Source organism: Canis aureus, chromosome 16 (genome assembly GCF_053574225.1).
Source record: "Canis aureus isolate CA01 chromosome 16, VMU_Caureus_v.1.0, whole genome shotgun sequence".
In the NCBI taxonomy this organism is placed as follows: domain Eukaryota; kingdom Metazoa; phylum Chordata; class Mammalia; order Carnivora; family Canidae; genus Canis; species Canis aureus.
This window is the reverse complement of record NC_135626.1, coordinates 4222911-4241681: the sequence shown is the minus strand read 5'-3', so window position 1 is coordinate 4241681 and position 18771 is coordinate 4222911. Positions and strand designations below refer to the sequence as shown.

General features: G+C 40.7%; 1 protein-coding gene and 1 pseudogene across 9 annotated transcripts in view; one reads left to right on the top strand and one right to left on the bottom strand.

Moving 5' to 3' along the window:
* MVB12B (multivesicular body subunit 12B) overlaps positions 1-18771 on the bottom strand; it is a 223919-nt gene that overhangs the window by 139301 nt on the left and 65847 nt on the right. The gene's annotated exons all lie outside the window — the stretch shown is intronic.
* Positions 4306-5527, top strand: LOC144285529 (glyceraldehyde-3-phosphate dehydrogenase pseudogene; annotated as a pseudogene).

Genomic DNA, 18771 nt, shown 5'->3' with positions numbered 1-18771 from the left:
AAACAGTGGCCAACCGTGAAGCCATTTCAACTCTTAATCAGAGCAGTTTAGGCACCACATGGAGACAGGGAGCCTAAGTAACCTCTCTTCTGAATCCCTAACAGAAGATGTGCCCAAAATGCTTTTATCTAAAACTCTGAAGTGGAAAAGAGCCATCTGACTGATATGAGTCCAGAAATTCTTGGTTGTTGTTTGGTTCTGATTTCATTTGCATTATTTTATTCATTCTGTATCCTAAATGGACAGCTCAAGTCCACCACAGATTTTCGGCTGAAATGTCTAATATTTCTTAGCAAAAGAAATGGATGTATGTCCCTGTCCCTGAGACTGCTCTATCTCCCTCAGCCTGTGATTTCCTACCTCCCTATCTTCACTCATGGAGTTCCCTCTGGAACCTCATTGTGTGGAATGTTCTTATCACACTTTGGGCCTGGCTGAAGAAAACCTATGATGGCAAAGTCTCCTTGAGGATACCAGCCAGAAGCACATGCTCTTCTTCCAGGATCTTCCCTTTCCTTCAGCTTTTTTTTTTTTTAAGATTTTATTTATTTATTTCAGATAGAGCACAAGCGAGAGATAGAGCATGAGCAATGGGAGTGGGGGGCAGAGGGAGAAGGAGAAGCAGGTTTCACGCTGAGCAGAGAGCCTGACATGGGCTCAATCCCAGGACCCTGAGACCTTGACCTGAGATGAAGGCAGATGCTTAACAGACTGAGCCATCCAGGCACCCCTTCCTTTGGCTTCTTGCATGAAACCTCTAAGATGGAGGAAACCATAGACAAAAGAAAAGAACTCGGATTTTTGGAGTCAGGTAGATTGGAGTTCAAGTCCTGGTTTTGCTACTTCCACACTGCAGTCTCCCAGAAGTCATATTTTTCTTTTCTGGCCCTCATCAAAAAATGAAAATCATCGTAATACCTAACTCATGGGATTATTTGTGAGGATTAAAGGAGAGAAAGCACAGAAAGTACTCAGCCATAATGAGATATCACTTCATAACTGCTAGGATGACTACAATCAAGAAGACAGACAAGAATGAATTTGGGCAAGGATGTGGAATTTGAACTCTTGTCCACTGCTGGCCAGATGGTATTGGGGTGCAGCTGTTTTAGAAGCAGTTTGGCAATTCCTCAAAATGATAAACAGAGTTATCAGAGGATCCGACAATTCCAATCCTAAGTATAACCCCAAGAGAACTGAAAACATAATGTACACGAAAACTTGTTCACAATGCTGCTTACAGCATTCTTCATAATCGCCAAAAAGTAAAAAAAAAAAAAAAAAAAAAAAAAATAATCGCCAAAAAGTGACAACCCAAATGCCCACCAACTGACAAACAGAATGTGGTACATCCAGACAGTGGGATATTTTTCAGCTGTTAGAAGGAAATGAAATACTAACACCTGCTACAACATGGATGAACCTTGACAGCATTACTAAATGAAAGATGGTCACAAAAGGCACATATTGTATCACATCATTTACATGAAACATCCAGAAAAGGCAAATCCACAGAGTCAGAAAGCACATTGGTGGTTGCCGGGGGCTGGTGGGCAGGGAGAATTGGGGAGTGGCTGCTAATGGGTTTAAGATTTCTTTCTGGGGTAATGTAAACATTCTGGAACCAGACAGTGGTTGGTGTAGGTTGCACAACTCTGTGAAAACACTGAGAACTAGTGAACTGTTCACTTGTAAAGGATGAATTTTATGGTATGTGAATGATATTTCCATAAAGGTATGATTTTTTTTAAGCTCTTTGCCTAAGATCTGGCATGTAGTGTACACTTAAAAAATTTGAGCTCCTTATTCTTATTTCTGCTCCTTAAAATAGGATCCTATTTTATCCAGTAGGGTCTTTTTCAGAATACCCTGTCCAAGGCCCTACTGGTGGTCCACAATCAGATATTTCCTAACTGGCTGAATGAATAAGGAACAGAGTACCCAGTGAGAAAATGCTCAAAGACTAAAGCTGGCACACGAGGGGTTACACAGAAACCCTTCCTCATTCTACCTGGTGCACAGCTGCTGTCGCTCCAGCAGGCATAGAGAGGACCCATTCCTGAGGCTGGACAGGGTGGAAGAAAACAAAGGCCCCTGGCGACACTCCCAGAAATCAATGACCCTGCTTCTGCACCTGCTGATGGGGAAAGGCAGATACAAAGGGAAATCAGTTTCTGGAGACTGTGAGGCCATGAGCTGGGAATATGGGATGTAAATGCAGGCAGGGCATTTGGCTACATCAAAGAAGGAATATCCTTTCCATTCCTGGTCATCAGGAAAGATGGCTTGGGGACACAGCCCCAGATCTCCACAGATCCCAAGAGTAGCAGGTTCCCCTGTGGCTGGTTGGCACCCATGCACAGAGGCAGGTTCCTCTCCACCACAGACAATCTAGGGCAGGGCTGTAGATAACAGAGCAGTGGTCAAGCACGAACCTTGAATCAATACTACTCAGACACATGCTGGTCACTGTGAAACAAAAATCTAAATAAAAACAAATCCTGGATGGATTAAAGATTAAAGGTGAAAAGCAAAACTTGACAACTTTTCAGAAAAAAACATTAAAAATATGTATGGTTTTAATTGAGGAAATTGTTAAAGAAATAGACACAGGCGTAGAAAAAAAATCCATAAAAGAGAAAACTGATGAATTTTACTACCCTGAAATTTAAAACTTCGGTACTATAAAGGACACTCAAAACAGTAAAAAGACAAGCCTCAGACTGTGAGCAATGCATAACTGGCAGTGGATTAATTTCCCAAATAAAGAACTACATATCAATGAGAAAAAATAATCTAAAAGAAAAATGATATACAATATGTAGCAGCCTTGGGAGAAAATGTTCAACCTCTCTAGGAAATGTAAATTAAAAATGACAATGTTACATTGTGCAAGGCAAATCATGGGCTAAACTGTAAATATCTGACAAAAATGAGCAGGGCGCAACCTGGCACTATTGGTTTGGAGAACACATTTACTAATTTAAGTAAGGTGAAAATGACCCAGCAATCCCACCCCTAAATTGTTCCCTAGAGAAATTCTTAGCATAAAGAGATGAAGGTATTATTTGCAACACTTTTTATAATAGCAAATGATTAGAAACAACACACATCCTTATCAACAGGAGGATGAATCAATACATCATAGTATATTCATGTGACAGATTTTGATATAGCCTTGAAAGTACATGAACTGGAGCTGTAAGGATCACCAAGGATAAATCTCAAAAACAATGCTCAGCCAAAAGAGCAGGTTGAAAAATAAGTACAGTATGATAGTAGATTGCATATGAATATCATCTATATATAGTTTGAAAACAGGAAGAATATATAGGAATGATAAACACCAAACTCAGTAGTTACTCCGGGTAAAGACACATGGCCTGGAGGGTGTGCAGGCACCAGTAATAGTTTATCTCTCTCACTGAAAATAAACTTCATATAAACTTAGTGAGACGTTAATAACTGAAAAAGCTGCATGGTAGTTACGTGGGTATTTGTTCTGTTATTCCCTATACGTTTCTTACATATAGTTGATCCTTGAACAACACAGGTTTGTGTCGGTCTACTTCTTTGTGAATTTTTTGGCAATAAATATAGTATGGTACTGTAAATGTATTTTCTTTTTCTTATGTTTTCCTACTAACATTTTCTTTTCTCAAGCTTACTTTATTTCAAGAAAACAGTATGTAATACATGTAACAAAAAATAACTGTTGACTGTTTATGTTGTATCAGTAAGGCTTCTGGTCAATAGTAGACTTTTAGTAGTTAAATATTTGTGAAGTCAACAGTTACACATGGATTTTCAATTGAGACAGTTGGGGGAGGCTTAGCACCCCATCCTTCTTATTCAAGGACAATTCATATGTGAAATGTTTAGCAATACAATTTTTATTTATTTTTTTAAAGATTTTATTTATTTAGTTGGAGAAAGCAAGCGAGAACAAGCAGGGGGAGGGGCAGAGGGAGAAGGAGAGAGAATCTCAAGTAGACTCCATGCTAAGCCTGGAGCCCAAGACCTGAGCAAAAATCAAGAGTCAGATGCTCAACTGACTGAGCCACCTAGGCACCCCTAGTAATACAATTTTTAAATTAAAAAAAAAAAAATCAGATTTTAGATACCTTAAGAAACAAGAGTGGGGCCTTCAAACACTTGTAAATGTACACAAGGAAGAGAGTTGCCAGAGAAAAAAAACACAGACACCTGATTAAATTTGAATTGCAGAGGAAACAGTGAATAGTTTTTTCAAATTTAAAGAATTTTCAGCTCTCTGCTCCTCCCTGTTCGACAGACAGTCGCATCTTCTGGTGCAGTGCCAGCCACATCCCCAAGACACGATGGTGAAGGTCGGAGTGAATGGCATTTGGCTGTATTGGGCGCCTGGTCACCAAGGCTGCTTTTAACTCTGGCAAAGTGGATATTGTCGCAATCAATGACCCCTTCATTGACCTCAACTACGTGGTGTACATGTTCCAGTATGATTCTACCCACGGCAAATTTCACGGCACAGTCAAGGCTGAGAACGGGAAACTTGTCATCAAGGGGAAGTCCATCTCCATCTTCCAGGAGCAAGATCCCACCAACATCAAATGGGGTGATTGATGCTGGTGCTGAGTATGTTGTGGAATCCACTGGGGTCTTCACCACCATGGAGAAGGCTGGGGCTCACTTGAAGGGCGGGGCCAAGAGGGTTATCATCTCTGCTCCTTCTGCTGATGCTCCCATGTTTGTGATGGGCCTGAACCACGAGAAGTAGGACAACTCCCTCAAGATTGTCAGCAATGCCTCCTGCACCACCAACTGTTTGGCTCCTCTAGCCAAAGTCATCCATGACGACTTCGGCATCGTGGAGGGCCTCATGACCACCGTCCATGACATCACTGCCACCCAGAAGACCGTGGATGGCCCCTCTGGGAAGCTGTGTCATCACGGCCGAGGGACTGCCCAGAACATCATCCCCGCTTCCACTGGCGCCACCAAGGCTGTGGGCAAGGTCATCCCTGAACTGAACAGGAAGCTCACTGGCATGGCCTTTTGTGTCCTCACCCCCAACGTGTCAGTTGTGGATCTGATCTGCCACCTGGAGAAAGCTATCAAATATGATGACATCAAGAAGGTGGTGAAGCAGGCATCAGAGGGCCCCCTCAAGGGCATCCTGGGCTGCACTGAGGACCAGGTTGTCTCCTGTGACTTCAACAGTGACACCCACTCTTCCACCTTCGATGCCGGGGCTGGCATTGCCCTCAATGACCACTTCATCAAGCTCATTTCCTGGTATGACAATGAATTCAGGTATAGCAACCAGGTGGTGGACCTCATGGTCCACATGCCCCCAAGGAGTAAGAGCCTCCTGGACCACCAGCCCCAGCAAGAACAAGAGGGAGAGAGAGGCCCTCAGCTGCTGGGGAGTCCCTGCCCCAACTTAATCCCCCAACACACTGAGAATTTCCTGACCTCCAATATACATCCCAGACCATGAGGAAGGGGAGGGGCTTGGGGAGCCCTACCTTGTCATGTACCATCAATAAAGCATACTGTACCAAAAAAAAAAAAAAGAAAGAAAGAAAAGAATTTTAAAGATTTTCATATTTAATTGGGCATCTTATTCTTATTTGCTAAATCTGGCAACCCAAACAAGAGGGTATGCTCTGCAGTTCTGTCCAGTGAAAAACCATAAGAAAATCATACACTGAGCATCAGGAGAATGCTCCCGTAGCACATTCAGCATGCTGCGGACGCCACACGGACATCACATACCAGGGAATGAGAATGTGTTAGTCCTATACACACTAACCTAGAAAGATCTGACCAGCATGTGCATTGTTTGGGAATAACGAAGTAAGAGCTTACTGCATGATCTAATTTATATTAAAAAGTCAAGTTATAATGACATAGTTCTGTAAGTCATTTAAACACGTAAGTGCTGAAGCAAAAGGAAGAAAATGAGCAAACTGAGGACAGTGGCTAATAGATATTAGGGGTGTGGTAGAGAATTACTTGAGACTTGGCTGTATTATTTGATTTTTTTAAATAAGATTTTTGTATCCTTTATTTAATTAAAAATAAATAAAATTTTTTTGCAAAAAGAAAAAAGTCTAGAAGGATACTTCCAAACTGTTAATAATATGCATAGGATTAGAAGAAAGGAAAGGTAGTAATATTTTCACTCTTCAGTTCATATAATTCTATATGATTTGGATTTTCTGAAATGAGCCTTTATAATTTTTTAAATATCATGAAGATATTTTTAATTTAGAAAAAAGGTTCACTAATCCCCTCTCTACCACAGGATCTGATGAGTAAGAGAGAATTATTATGGAGGATGCATCTGCTGAACAAAGGTTGTAAGAGAGAAGAAACGAAGAGACGCTCACAAGGCTATTCCTGAAGACCATCCTCTCTGTCTCTGCTAACCATGGCAAAGTATTTCAAAGTTCTTTTCTGGCAGGACTCTGGGATAACAACTTATGCTTCACACCACCCAGTCCTACTCTCCTGGGTCAGGAAAGCAGAAAAAGGCAGTATTTTAGAACACGGGCTTTGATACTGCACAGAGAGATGTGAGTTCAAATCTTAGCTTCAAAAAAAAAAAAAAAAAATCTTAGCTTCACCACTTGGTAGCTGTGTGACCTTGGCTGAGTTCCTCAATTTCTCTGAGCCTCAGCAAATGGAAACAGTAGATTTAATCTCATACAGGTGTAGTAATCATTAAACGAGACAATGCAAACCAAGTGCTTTACCCATCAGCTGGAACACAGTAATCCCTTATCAGTGGTAAATATTGACATTTATGTAGCAGAAACACTCCTTCCCACACCCAGGTATGCAGGCTGACCTGACCTTAAACAGAGACCTTTATCTGCCATGTGCAATTCATCTCTTCTGGCGACAAGTCTTTACTTTTCTTTCAGCAAGTATTTACTAAGTGCTTAGATTCACAAGGCAATGCACCATGCTCTTCAGCATAGACAAATATGAGTAAAACATGGTCTCTTCCTCAGAGGAGGGCCAACAGACGAGTGGAATCAGCAGTGAAGGTGCAGTGTGTGCACGCAGGAGACCTGGGTGTGATCTCTGCTCATCCACACATGTTGTGTGATCTCAAGAAGAGCCCCCAAGCTCTCTGAGGCTTTGTTTTCCTATTGTAAAATAAGATTATAACTGTAACTCCACAGGGTCATTGTGTGAAATAAACACAGTCTATGGAAACAACTAGCACAGGGACAGACCTAGCAGGGATACTCGGCGTTACCAGAAGTGCACACCTGGTGGGGCTACTTGGAGCTACCGGAAGTGCAGACCTAGTGGGGACACTTGGAGTTACCGGAAGTGCAAGGAGAGTTACCTTAGTAATAGAATAGAGATAAGTGTTCAGAAGAACAAGAAAGTACTTCAGGGTGCAGGGACGGGGGATGAGATAGAAAATGGAAGGAGCAGAGCAAAGGCAGCTTCAGGTGGGATGCCACGAGGAACGGAGGTAGGAGGAGCCAGAACCTGGGGGAGCAGAGTAGGTGCAGGAGTTAGGACTCTGCCTGATGCTTCAAAGAGAAAACCCTGGAGCTGAGAAAAAAGGGATCAGAGTCCTCTTGGAAGAGGCCACCCAGAACATGAATAGTGAGGGCAGGCCTTGGTAACAATAGAAACAGAAAAGGAGGGACGCCTGGGTGGCTCAGCGGTTGTGTCCAACTTGATCCGGGATCCAGGATCGAGTCCCACCTCGGGCTCCCTGCATGGAGCCTGCTTCTCCCTCTGCCTGTGTCTCTGCCTCTCTCTGTCTCTCTCATGAATAAATAAATAAAATCTTAAAAAGAAAAAGAAACAGAAAAGGATGGTGTGAAAGATGACGCCCTGGGAAAATCCCAAGACCCTGACAGCAGGGGGCAGCGAGAGGGGAGGTGGTACCCAGGAAGTCTGGCCTCTGCTTGGTAGGAACAGTTGGGAGCAGGGGCGGTTGTGGGTCCGGGGGCTGGGTGAGCGGTAGGAAGGAAACGGAGGACTGTTCAGTTTGAGTGTTACAACCGTCATACGTGGACTAGTGTGGCAGGCATAAGGAAACGGGCGTCTGGCTAAGGAGAATGGCCTGAGTACGGGCTGTTTGTGTGAGGATGCGGCCCAGCCTGAGGTGGCTGGGACCCAGGCTGGAGGAGAACACACTGAGAAGGAGTCTGTGATGCAACCGGGGGATGTCATGGTTGCAGGAGAGGCGACACAGGAAGGGGAAATCAAAGGACAAGGCAGGAGAAATCACATTTCAGGGATAAGAGAGCTCCAAGAAAGAAGGGCTATGGAAGAATATTTGATGACCTAATAGTGCAATAATAGAAAAAAACATACAATGTAATAATAAGCATAGTATATATTATAGACAGTAGAAAAAGAATATGCAACAGAATCCTTTTATTGCTGAAACACCTGCCTGCCCACACAGGAAAAAAACTAAAGGATACAGGCCAAAATGTTACCAACACTGTTTCTCTGAGTGGTAGAATTATGAGCCACTTCTTTTCTTCCTTGTGTTTTCTATCTTTCAAATCATCTACGGGGAGCTTGTGTTAGTTCTGCATTTAGAAAATGGGTATGTTCAAGAAGAAAGGAACTGGCCAACAGCATCCAAAGTTGAGATGAGATCAAGAATAAGAATTAGGAAAAAGCCATCGAATTAGACAATTCGGAAGCAAGGGATGAGTGGAGATAATGATAGAAGAGAGGCAAGCAGAAACAACCGGGTGGAGGTGGGGGCGGGTGAGGACTATTAAGACAGCAGCCAGAGGGGCTGGTAAGGCAAAGGGAGGAAATGGGGGGAGGAGGGGTGCACCTGTTTCTAGGAGCAGAGGAGACAGCAGTATGTCTGTGTGGAAAGGAAAGGGGGAGAGGAAAGAAAGAGGAGAGGAATATTCAAGCAAGAACCCAGGCAAGACGACGAAATGAGAACTCCCCTGGGAGGATTACTCTTGGGAAGGAGGCAGCTACCCAAGGATGCACATCTCTTCCCTTCTGCCTGGGTCTCTAAATTGCATGCAGACAGGGACCACATCTGACATGCACAATTCCCAGTACCCAGCACACGACCTACAATTGGTGAGGACTCAATTAGTATATGCCAGTCAGTGAACGCTTCCCATCCTCTTCTGCTCCATCTCTAAAGTTTCAGAAAATCTCTGAATCCAGCTGAATGGGCTCATATAAAGGAAGCCCTTACATAAAGGGCTTACATGTCAGTCGACTTAGGGAAACCATAAAAATACTCATTAACAAGCAACTGCATAGGTCCAGAAAGATTCTGGACCTTGAGACTCCAAGACATCTAAGTGCCTTCTTAAAAACAAGAAAGAAGTTTCTCTATTCAACCAATTGAACTGACTTCAAGGAAGGTCCAGTTACAAGACACAATTTCTTTTTTTAAGATTTTATTTATTTATTTATGAAAGACACAGAGAGAAAGGCAGAGACACAGGCAGAGCGAGAAGCAGGCTCCATGCAGGGAGCCTGATGTGGGACTCGATCCTGGGACTCCAGGATCATGCCCTGTGGGCTGAAGGCAGGCGTTTAACCGCTGAGCCACCCAGGCATCCCTACAAGACACAATTTCTGAGTACAATTCAATAAAGCCACAAAAAACAAAATAGGTCTAAGATAAGCAGGCAAGGTCTTTGATAAACGGCACTGTTTTTGCTTTAGCTAGGGCTCTCGCAGGATATGGTAAAGAAAACAGCACACACTAGCAACCTTGGGTTCTGCATGGCTTCCCTAGACCTTGAGGGAGGAGGCTGGCCTGCACACTAGCCCAGGCTCCCCTGCCCTGGCTCTCAGCAGAGACCACCGGCAGCTGGCGGGACAGCCTCCTGCTGGAGCCAACCACCTCTAACCGCAAGGCCTGGCCCTGGGCTTCTGGACAGTCTGGTGTCTTCCAAGGGGCCCTTGGAAGAGACCAGACAAGACCAGGAGGATGGGGAGAGTTAAAGCAATGGAGCATAGGGGAGGACACTTGAACTCGCACCATTCGTGCGTCATACTCCGTGACAGGAGGCAGGAAAGCAGAGGAGATGAACTGGCACTTGTGACTAAGTCACCCTTCTTATTTACTCTGTTACTCAGCTCTCAAACCACACTGCCAGCTGTAATTGCATTTCAATTCATGTTTAACACAAACATAACGTAGCTGGATGTTGGCATCCAATATCACAGCACAGAAAGGCAGAACAAAGGAGCCAGCTAATTCAATTCAATAACTATTCTTTGCACGCCTGATGGGGTATGTATACACTCAGGCACTGTACGGGGGGTTCTTGGGTACAGCCACATGAAAGACATCATTCTACAGCCTCCAGGGGCCTCAGACCAGGGTTGGGGTGGTAGTAGACCTGTGCAATTAGAGTGGTAGGAGCTGCAAGAGAGGAAAGTAAAGGCGCTACCAAAACACAAGGAGCCGGAACATAATTCCCCTAGAAGAGGAATGCCATGCACACCCAAGAGCACACAGGTGAGAATGGGAACAGTCCATCTGAAGAGCTACACAGAGGTGAAGGGGATAACAGGGGCACTGGAAAGGTAACGAAGGGACAAATCAAAAAAGGTCTTAGATTCCAATGAAGTCCATCCATTGGATGAACACCTACTCTGCACTAGTTCCTGGGTATTTAAGTAAAACAATGAATTTGCCTATGAATCTAGACACAGATTGCTGGAGAACAATTCTTTATTATTATTATTATTATTTTTTAAAGATTTATTTATTTTATTTTATTTATGATAGAGAGAGAGAGGCAGAGACACAGGAGGAGAGAGAAGCAGGGTCCATGGGGGGGGGGGGGGGAGCCCGACGTGGGACTCATCCAGGATCGCGCCCTGGGCCAAAGGCAGGCGCCAAACCGCTGAGCCACCCAGGGATCTGAGAACAATTCTGAGCAGGAATGTAATCTGATCTTTTAAAAAGCTTCTATCAGCAATCACATAGGGAAGACTGGAGGTTAGAATCGAGCTAGGGAGACTTGTGAGAGACAATTCAATAGGCCTTAGCAAAGGACAGAGGAGATGCACTTAGTAGGTATCTGCTTAGTCTGCAGGCCAATCCCTCCTTAAAACTCTGCCCCCCTCACGTGCTCCGCTCCACACACACACACACACACACACAGTGGAATTTGCAATCTTGTAACTTTTTACTGCATAAACTGTACAAACTTGTCATCTGTTTAAACCATGGTCCTAAAGGGTAAGGGAACGGCCAAGGGACAGAAGAGGAAATCAGAAACAAAAGAATTCAATGAGGTTGTTGGACACAGATAACTGTATTTTTTAAAAGCTAGTTTTCCTTTATACAAAATATGCAAACCAAACCTAATAATCATTTAAATAAAATGATAGGAAAAAAAACAGTACCATGCACAAAAGCAGTATCAGCTATCAATTAAATTAGCTCTATAAAACAACCTGAAAAGGTTCCCTTCCTATTTTATAGCTTTAAGATAGTTTTCAGGATGTTGGAATTACTTGTTTCTCGACAATTTTAGGGAATGCTACCTTAAACAACTGGGCCTGGTACTTTTGTTAGAAATAATTCTCTAATGACTTTTCTTATTTCTTCCTTCAACACACACTTTTTATAGGATTTCTTCTTAAATCACAGCAGAAATGATCTACTTCATCGAGATTTTCAATTTTAGTCACATAAAGCTGCATATAACATCTATGCACCACATTCTCTTATAATTTTCAAATCTCTTTATACTCTTGCTTTCCTTTTCTCAATCTAAATTCCACTTATTTTTATTTCTGTTTACCACTATATTTGCCATAAGTTTATTTATTATGCGTTTTATAAAGAATCAATTCTCAACAATTCTCTCCCTCCTTTTACTTCTAATTTCTGATCTTATTTTTGTTATACCCTTCCATGTGTTTGTCCAGCTACTTGAGCTTTGGGACAATACCAAGTAGTCCAATATATGTGTAATTAGAGCCCCCAGAAAAGGGAGAGGTAAAGAAGAACTATATGAATAATTCCCCAAAATTTCTAACTGCAACAACAGTAGAATATACATTCTTCTCAAGTAAACATGGAACATTTACCAAGACTGTAGTCCTGACTGGGGTTGATGAACTACAGCCCACAAGCCAAATCCAGCCAGTAGCCTATTTGTGTACAGTCTATGAATTACAAATGGTTCTACATTTTTAAGGGCTAAAAAAAAATCAATATATAATAGAGACCATATTTGGTCCATGAAACTTACAGAAAAAGTTTGCCAACTCCTGTTCCTGGCCAAAAAAAAATGAGTTTGTTCTCTAATAATTTAGAATTAAGTAAGATACCAATAACAGAAATATAGCTAGAAAATTCACAAACACATGGAAGCAAGGTGACACATATCTAAATAACCTATGGTTCAAAAAAGAAACCAAAAGGTAAATTAGACAGTATCATGAACAGAATTAAAACTTAATACAACATATCAAAATTTGAGGGATGCAGCTAATGGAGAATTTAGAGGGAAATTCATAGCACTAAAATTCTTATATTAGAAATGATGAAAGGTCTCAAATCAATGACTATAACTTTCACCTAAAAAAAATTGAACACTAAATCCAAAGTAAGCATAAGAAAGAAAATAATAAAGAGAAAACAATAAAAAGAAAAAGAGAAAATCAATAAAACCAAAAGCTGGATCTTGAACAATTTTATGGCTAGGCATCAGGAAATCTAAGTTAAATGGAAAAATTTCTTCACATAAATTACCAAAGCTCATTCAAGAATAGATAACTTAAAGAGCAGTAATATCTATTTAAAAACTTAAGCTTATAAAACCTTCTCCTGACCAAGCTCAGATAGCTTCACTGGTAAATTCTATAAACACTTAAAGAAGAAATAATACCAATCCTACATTAAATATTCCAGAAAATATATGAGGAAGGAACATTTCTTAACTTATTATACGACACTAGCATTACCCTAATACCAAAACCAGACAAAGACATTCTAAGAAAAGAAAACTATAGACCAACCAATATTTCTCATGTTCTAACACAATTCAGGAAATTGAATCTAACAATATATTAAAAGCACAACATATTATGTCCATGTGAGGTTTATTCCAAAAAATGCAAGTTTGGTTTAACATCCAAAAATCAATCAGTATATTTCATCACATTAAAAGATTTAAAAAGGGAAAAATGATATGATCATCTCAACATATATAGATAAAGCATTTGATAAAATTCAACATCCATGTATGGTAACAACTTTCTGGAGGGCTACTTCCTAAGCCTACAAAACAGTATCTACAAAAAGTCAACAGCTAACACTATAGTTGAGTGATGAGACGCTAAATGCTACTCTCCTGAGATCCGGAAGGAGGTGACCATGTCTGCCTTCACCATGTCAGTTCAGTTGTGTACTGGAAATTCTGGCCAGTTCAGTAAGGCAGAAATAAATAAGCAAATAAAAAGACATACTGATTGGACAGGAGGAAGTAAAATTGTTTTTCTTCACAGACAACATGACAGTTTATATAGAAAGGTTGTGAGGAATATTCAAAAACCTACCAGAACTAATCAAAGTTGCAGAATACCAGGTTGATATACAAAAATAAATGTTATTTCTATTAACTAAAGTGGAATTAAAATGAAAATAAATGACATTTACAATAGCATCAAAAGTATGAAATTGTTAAAGGATAAATTTGGCAAAAGATCTGTATGACTTGTACATTGAAAACTAAAAAGGACTGAGAAACTAAAGAAGACTTAAATAAATGAAGAGATATATTAGCTTAATAAATCTGAAGGTTCAATATTGTTAAGATGTTCATTTTATGCAAACGGGTCCATACCTTTAATACAATTCCAATAAAAAATCCTACCAGGCCTTTTCTACAGAAACTGATCTGCTGGTTCTAAAATTTACATTAAAATTCAAAGGATCCAGAATAACTTAAAATAGCTGGAAAAGAATAAAGTTAGAGAATTGATGTATTTTAAGAATTAATATAAAGCTAAGGTAATCAAAGGGTGCAGTTTTAGCATGCAGACAGATATAAAGATCAATGGAATAGAATACAGAGTCTAGCAAAATACCTATACATATATGATCATTTGATATTTGACAAAGGAGCCAAAGCAATTCAATGAAGAAAGGATAATCTTTTAAAGAAAAGATGTTAGAATAATTTGACAGCTATATGTAAAGGTGATCCTTGATCCTTACATCATACCATATATAAAAATTTATCTCAAATAAGTTTGATCTAAATGTAAGAGCTAAAAATATAAAATTACCAGAAGAGAGTATAGAGAAAAATCTTGACCTTTAGTTTGGCAAAGATTTCTTAAATGTTACATCAAAAGCACCAGCTATAAAAGAAAAAATTAATAAGCTTGACTTCATCAGACATTACCTTTTCAAATATATTGTTAAGATAACAAAAGGCAAGCTACAAACTGGGAGAAAATATTTGTAAAACATATATCCAACAGAGGACTTGTATATAAAATATACAAAGAACTCTTTAGGGGTACCTGGGTGGCACACAGGCTGTTAAGTGTTCAACTCTTGATTTCAGTCATGAAACCAAGGGTTGTGAGATCAGGGCCCACATCAAGCACTCAGCACAGAGTGCTGCATCAGACTCTCTCTACCTCTTTCCCGGACCCTCCCCCAGCTCTCTCTCTCTTTCTAAAGTAAATAAATCTGGGCAGCATTAATAAATCAGCTCAGCGATTTAGTGCCGCCTTCAGCCCAGGGTGTGATCCTGGAGACCCAGGATCAGGTCCCACATCGGGCTCCCTGCATAGAGCCTGCTTCTGCCTGTGTCTGTGCCTCTTTTTCTCTGTGTGTCTCTCTCATGAATAAATAAATAAAATCCTTAAATAAATAAATAAATCTATACAAAACTCTTCAAACTGAGTAGTAAGACAAACAACCCACTAAAAATGGGCAAAAGGGCAGCCCAGGTGGCTCAGCAGTTTAGCGCTGCCTTCAGCCCAGGGTCTGATCCTGGAGAGCCAGGATCGAGTCCCATGTCGGGCCCCCTGCATGGAGCCTGCTTCTCCCTCTGCCTGTGTCTCTGCCTCTCAATCTCTCTCTCTTTCTCTCTCTCTCAAATAAATCAATAAAAGATTTTTAAAAAAATGGGCAAAAAACCTGAACAGACACTACACCAATGAAGATATATACAAATGGTAAAAACAACAACAAAAAAGCACAAGATAAGATACTAAAAAACATTAGTTACCAGAGAAATCCAAGTTAAAACTATAATCAAATGCCCCTGCACACCTACTGGAATGGCTAAAATTCAAAAGACTGAGCAAATCAAGTACTGACAAAGGTAGAGAACAACTAGAACTCTAAGGTCCTGCTGGTAGGAATATGCAATGATTGATGTAAACACTTAAACGTATATCTACCATTCAATCCGGTGTCCACTCCTACATGTTTACCCAAGAGAAATGAAAGCATATGTTCACACAAAGACTTGTATCAAACATTCATAGCAGCTTTATTATTAACAGCCCAAACTGGAAACAAACCAAATAATCATCAAGTAATTTATCTAGAAGTATTCAATGAGGTTGAATACATTACTACTCATTAAACAAGCACACAAAATCTTTTGTTACAGTCAACAGTATGGATTAATCTTGAAATAATTATTCTGAGAAAAGAAAGCCAGACAAAAAATTCTGAGAAAACAAAGCCAGACCAAAAAAAAAACAAAAAACAAAAACAACAACAACAACAACAAAAGATTTATGTAAAATTAAAAAAAAAAAACAAAAAACGCAACCTAGTCTATAGTGAGAGAAAGTAGACCAGTGGTGCGGTGCCTGCGTGGTTTAGCCAGTTAAACATCTGACTCTTGGTTTGGGCTCCGGTGATGATCTCAGGGTCCTGGGATCAAGCCCTGAGTCAGGCTCCACACTCAGCTTGGAGTCTGCTTGAGATTCTCTCTCCCTTGTCCTCTGCCCCTCCCACCTGTGCTCTCTCTCTCTCTCTCAAATAAATGAAGAAATAAAATCTTAAAAAAGAAAAAATAAAAGTAGACCAATGGCTTTCTAGGAATGGGGCTGGGATGGTGAGGGATATGTTACTAAAGGGCATGAGAAAATTTCTGGGGGTAATGGACACACTCATCATGTTGACTGTGGTGGTTTCACAGGTGTAGACATTTACATGTCAAGACTCATCAAACTGAATACTTCACATATATGCAGTATATTATAGGTCAAGTGTGCCTCAATAAAGCTATATAAAAAAGGAACCTATGCACAATAAACAAAAAGGCACATGGGGAAATGACAAGATGTATAAAGAACACTTAAAACTTCACATTAGGACATAAAATAAGACCTAAATACATAGAAATGCATACCATGTTCCTAGATGGGAAAACTCAATATTGTAAACATGGTGATTCCCCTCAAATCAGCTTATTAATAACTCAGTGCAATTGTACTGAGAATCAAAACATAGTATTTTGTGGAATTTGACAAGGTGATTTTCAAGTTCTTTAGAAAAGGTAAGATGTGGTAACAACCAAAACTTTTTTGAAAAAAGAACACAAAGGAAGGAAATGGATCTATCAGATATCAAAGCATGCTGTGAAATCTTGAAAACATCATGCTGAGTGAAAGAAGCCAAACAAAAAAGGTCGTAGAGTAGATGATTCTATTTATACAAAATATCCAGAACAGGTAAATCCACAGAAACAGAACCCAGTCTGGTGGTTGGCAGGGGCTGGGGAGAACAGCCAGCAACTTCTTGATGAGAGCTGGGTTTCCTTTTGGGGTCATGGAAATGTTCTGGAACTAGAGTGAGGTAATGGCTGCACAACTTTGTGAGTGTACTAAATGTCACTTAATTGTTCACTTGTGAAACTCAGTGATTTTACTCACCTCAGTTTTCAGAAAATCAAAGAATTACTAACTTCGAAAAAACCACACATGCTATAAAGATTCCAAAATAGGGGATCCCTGGGTGGCGCAGCGGTTTGGCGCCTGCCTTTGGCCCAGGGCGCGATCCTGGAGACCCGGGATCGAATCCCACGTCGGGCTCCCGGTGCATGGAGCCTGCTTCTCCCTCTGCCTGTGTCTCTGCCTCTCTCTCTCTCTCTCTCTATCATAAATAAATAAAAATTAAAAAAAAATTCTTCAAAAGATTCCAAAATAGAAACAGTGCGTTGTTGTGGAAGAGTAGGTTAAATAGATAAATGGTAAGGAACAGAACCTGGAAATAGCCTGGAAAATTCCTGTCTTTGGGGCTCAAACACATGCCACCCTGCAATAAGATTTCTACCTCTGGTCACCAGACTGCTTCCTAAATCAGCTGATGCCTGAGGCCTTACATTAACAGTGAGATGCTGCACCATGGTCATAATACAGTAATTTTAGATTTACTCACAGAAGCTAAGGTTGAATGTTAAGGGCATGATTTGATGTTAGTGGTACAATCTGACCTAATTGGAGGGTTTTTAATACCCCTGGGCCTGGGCCTGCTGTCACATAGCCGCTGTTGTATCTGCTGGCAATGCACGGGGGCCTCGCATCCCAGCCCTGAAGGCAAGGCCTACCCGGCATTCCTTGCAGATCCCTAGGATCAGCTCTCTCCCTTCTCCTCTCCCACGCCCCCCATCTCAGGGGGCTGGTTGGGAGTCAGTAGGAGTCAGAAGGGCAGCAGCAACGGGGCTTATGTTTGTTTGCTTCATGTCCCCCACTCTGCATGAGAGCCCTATCCCTAAGGGAAAAGAAGCTGTTCAATTCCCCTATCATTTGGGATAGGAAATGAGCCTTCGACCAGTCTAGAGCACAAACCTGTATATATGCAGGAGTCTGGTTTATGACAAGAGCAGTGCATCAAACCGATAGGTAGAAGATGGTGCTCAGAAAGTGGTTACATGTTTACAGTCCATGTTGTACTATAATCCAAAACAAGAATCTGGATGCTCAAAAAGCCCAACGAACAAAATAACATGAAGTTTTGGCCAAAAATATAGGATACTACTTCTATAATCCTGGGGTAGGCAGGCTTTTTTGTGGCTCTTTAATTTTTTTATCTTTGTTTTGAAATAACTTATTTTATTCTTTTTAAAGATTTTATTTATTTGAGAGAGAGAGACAGTGAGCATGTGAGACAGAACACAAGCCGGGAGGAGAGGCAGGAGGAGAAGCAGACTCCAGGCTGAGCCAGGACATGTGGATCATGACCCCATGATCATGACCTGAGCTGAAGGCAGACAACTGACTGAACCACCCAGGTTTTGAAATAATTTAAGATTTAGGAATGTTACAAACATAATACAAGCAATTCCTATATAACCTTCACCCAGATTCCCTAAAATGTTAACATTTCACATTTGTTTCTTCTCTCTCTTCCTCAATCTCTCACATATATGTATGTAACATATATACATTCCCATATTTATTTATATGCTATGTCTTTCACAGTGTATCATATCAAGAGGCACATGAGTTCTGTTTGTCTCATTACTGGTAATGTTAACTTGGATCACCTGCTTGAGATGATATCTGCTTGGTTTCCTCACTTTTGTTCTTTTGTAATTAATAAATATTTTGTGAACCATGCTTTGAGACTACTTAAAGCTACTGTTTCTCATAAAACTTTCACCTACGAGTTTTAGCATCCAGACAAATCTCTTAAAGCATTAAGACAAGAAAACCTGACATGTGTTGAAAACCTGATATGTGTTTACATAAAAACCAAAAATGGACCACATGAACAAACAACTAAATTTGATACTGTGAACAAACCTAAAA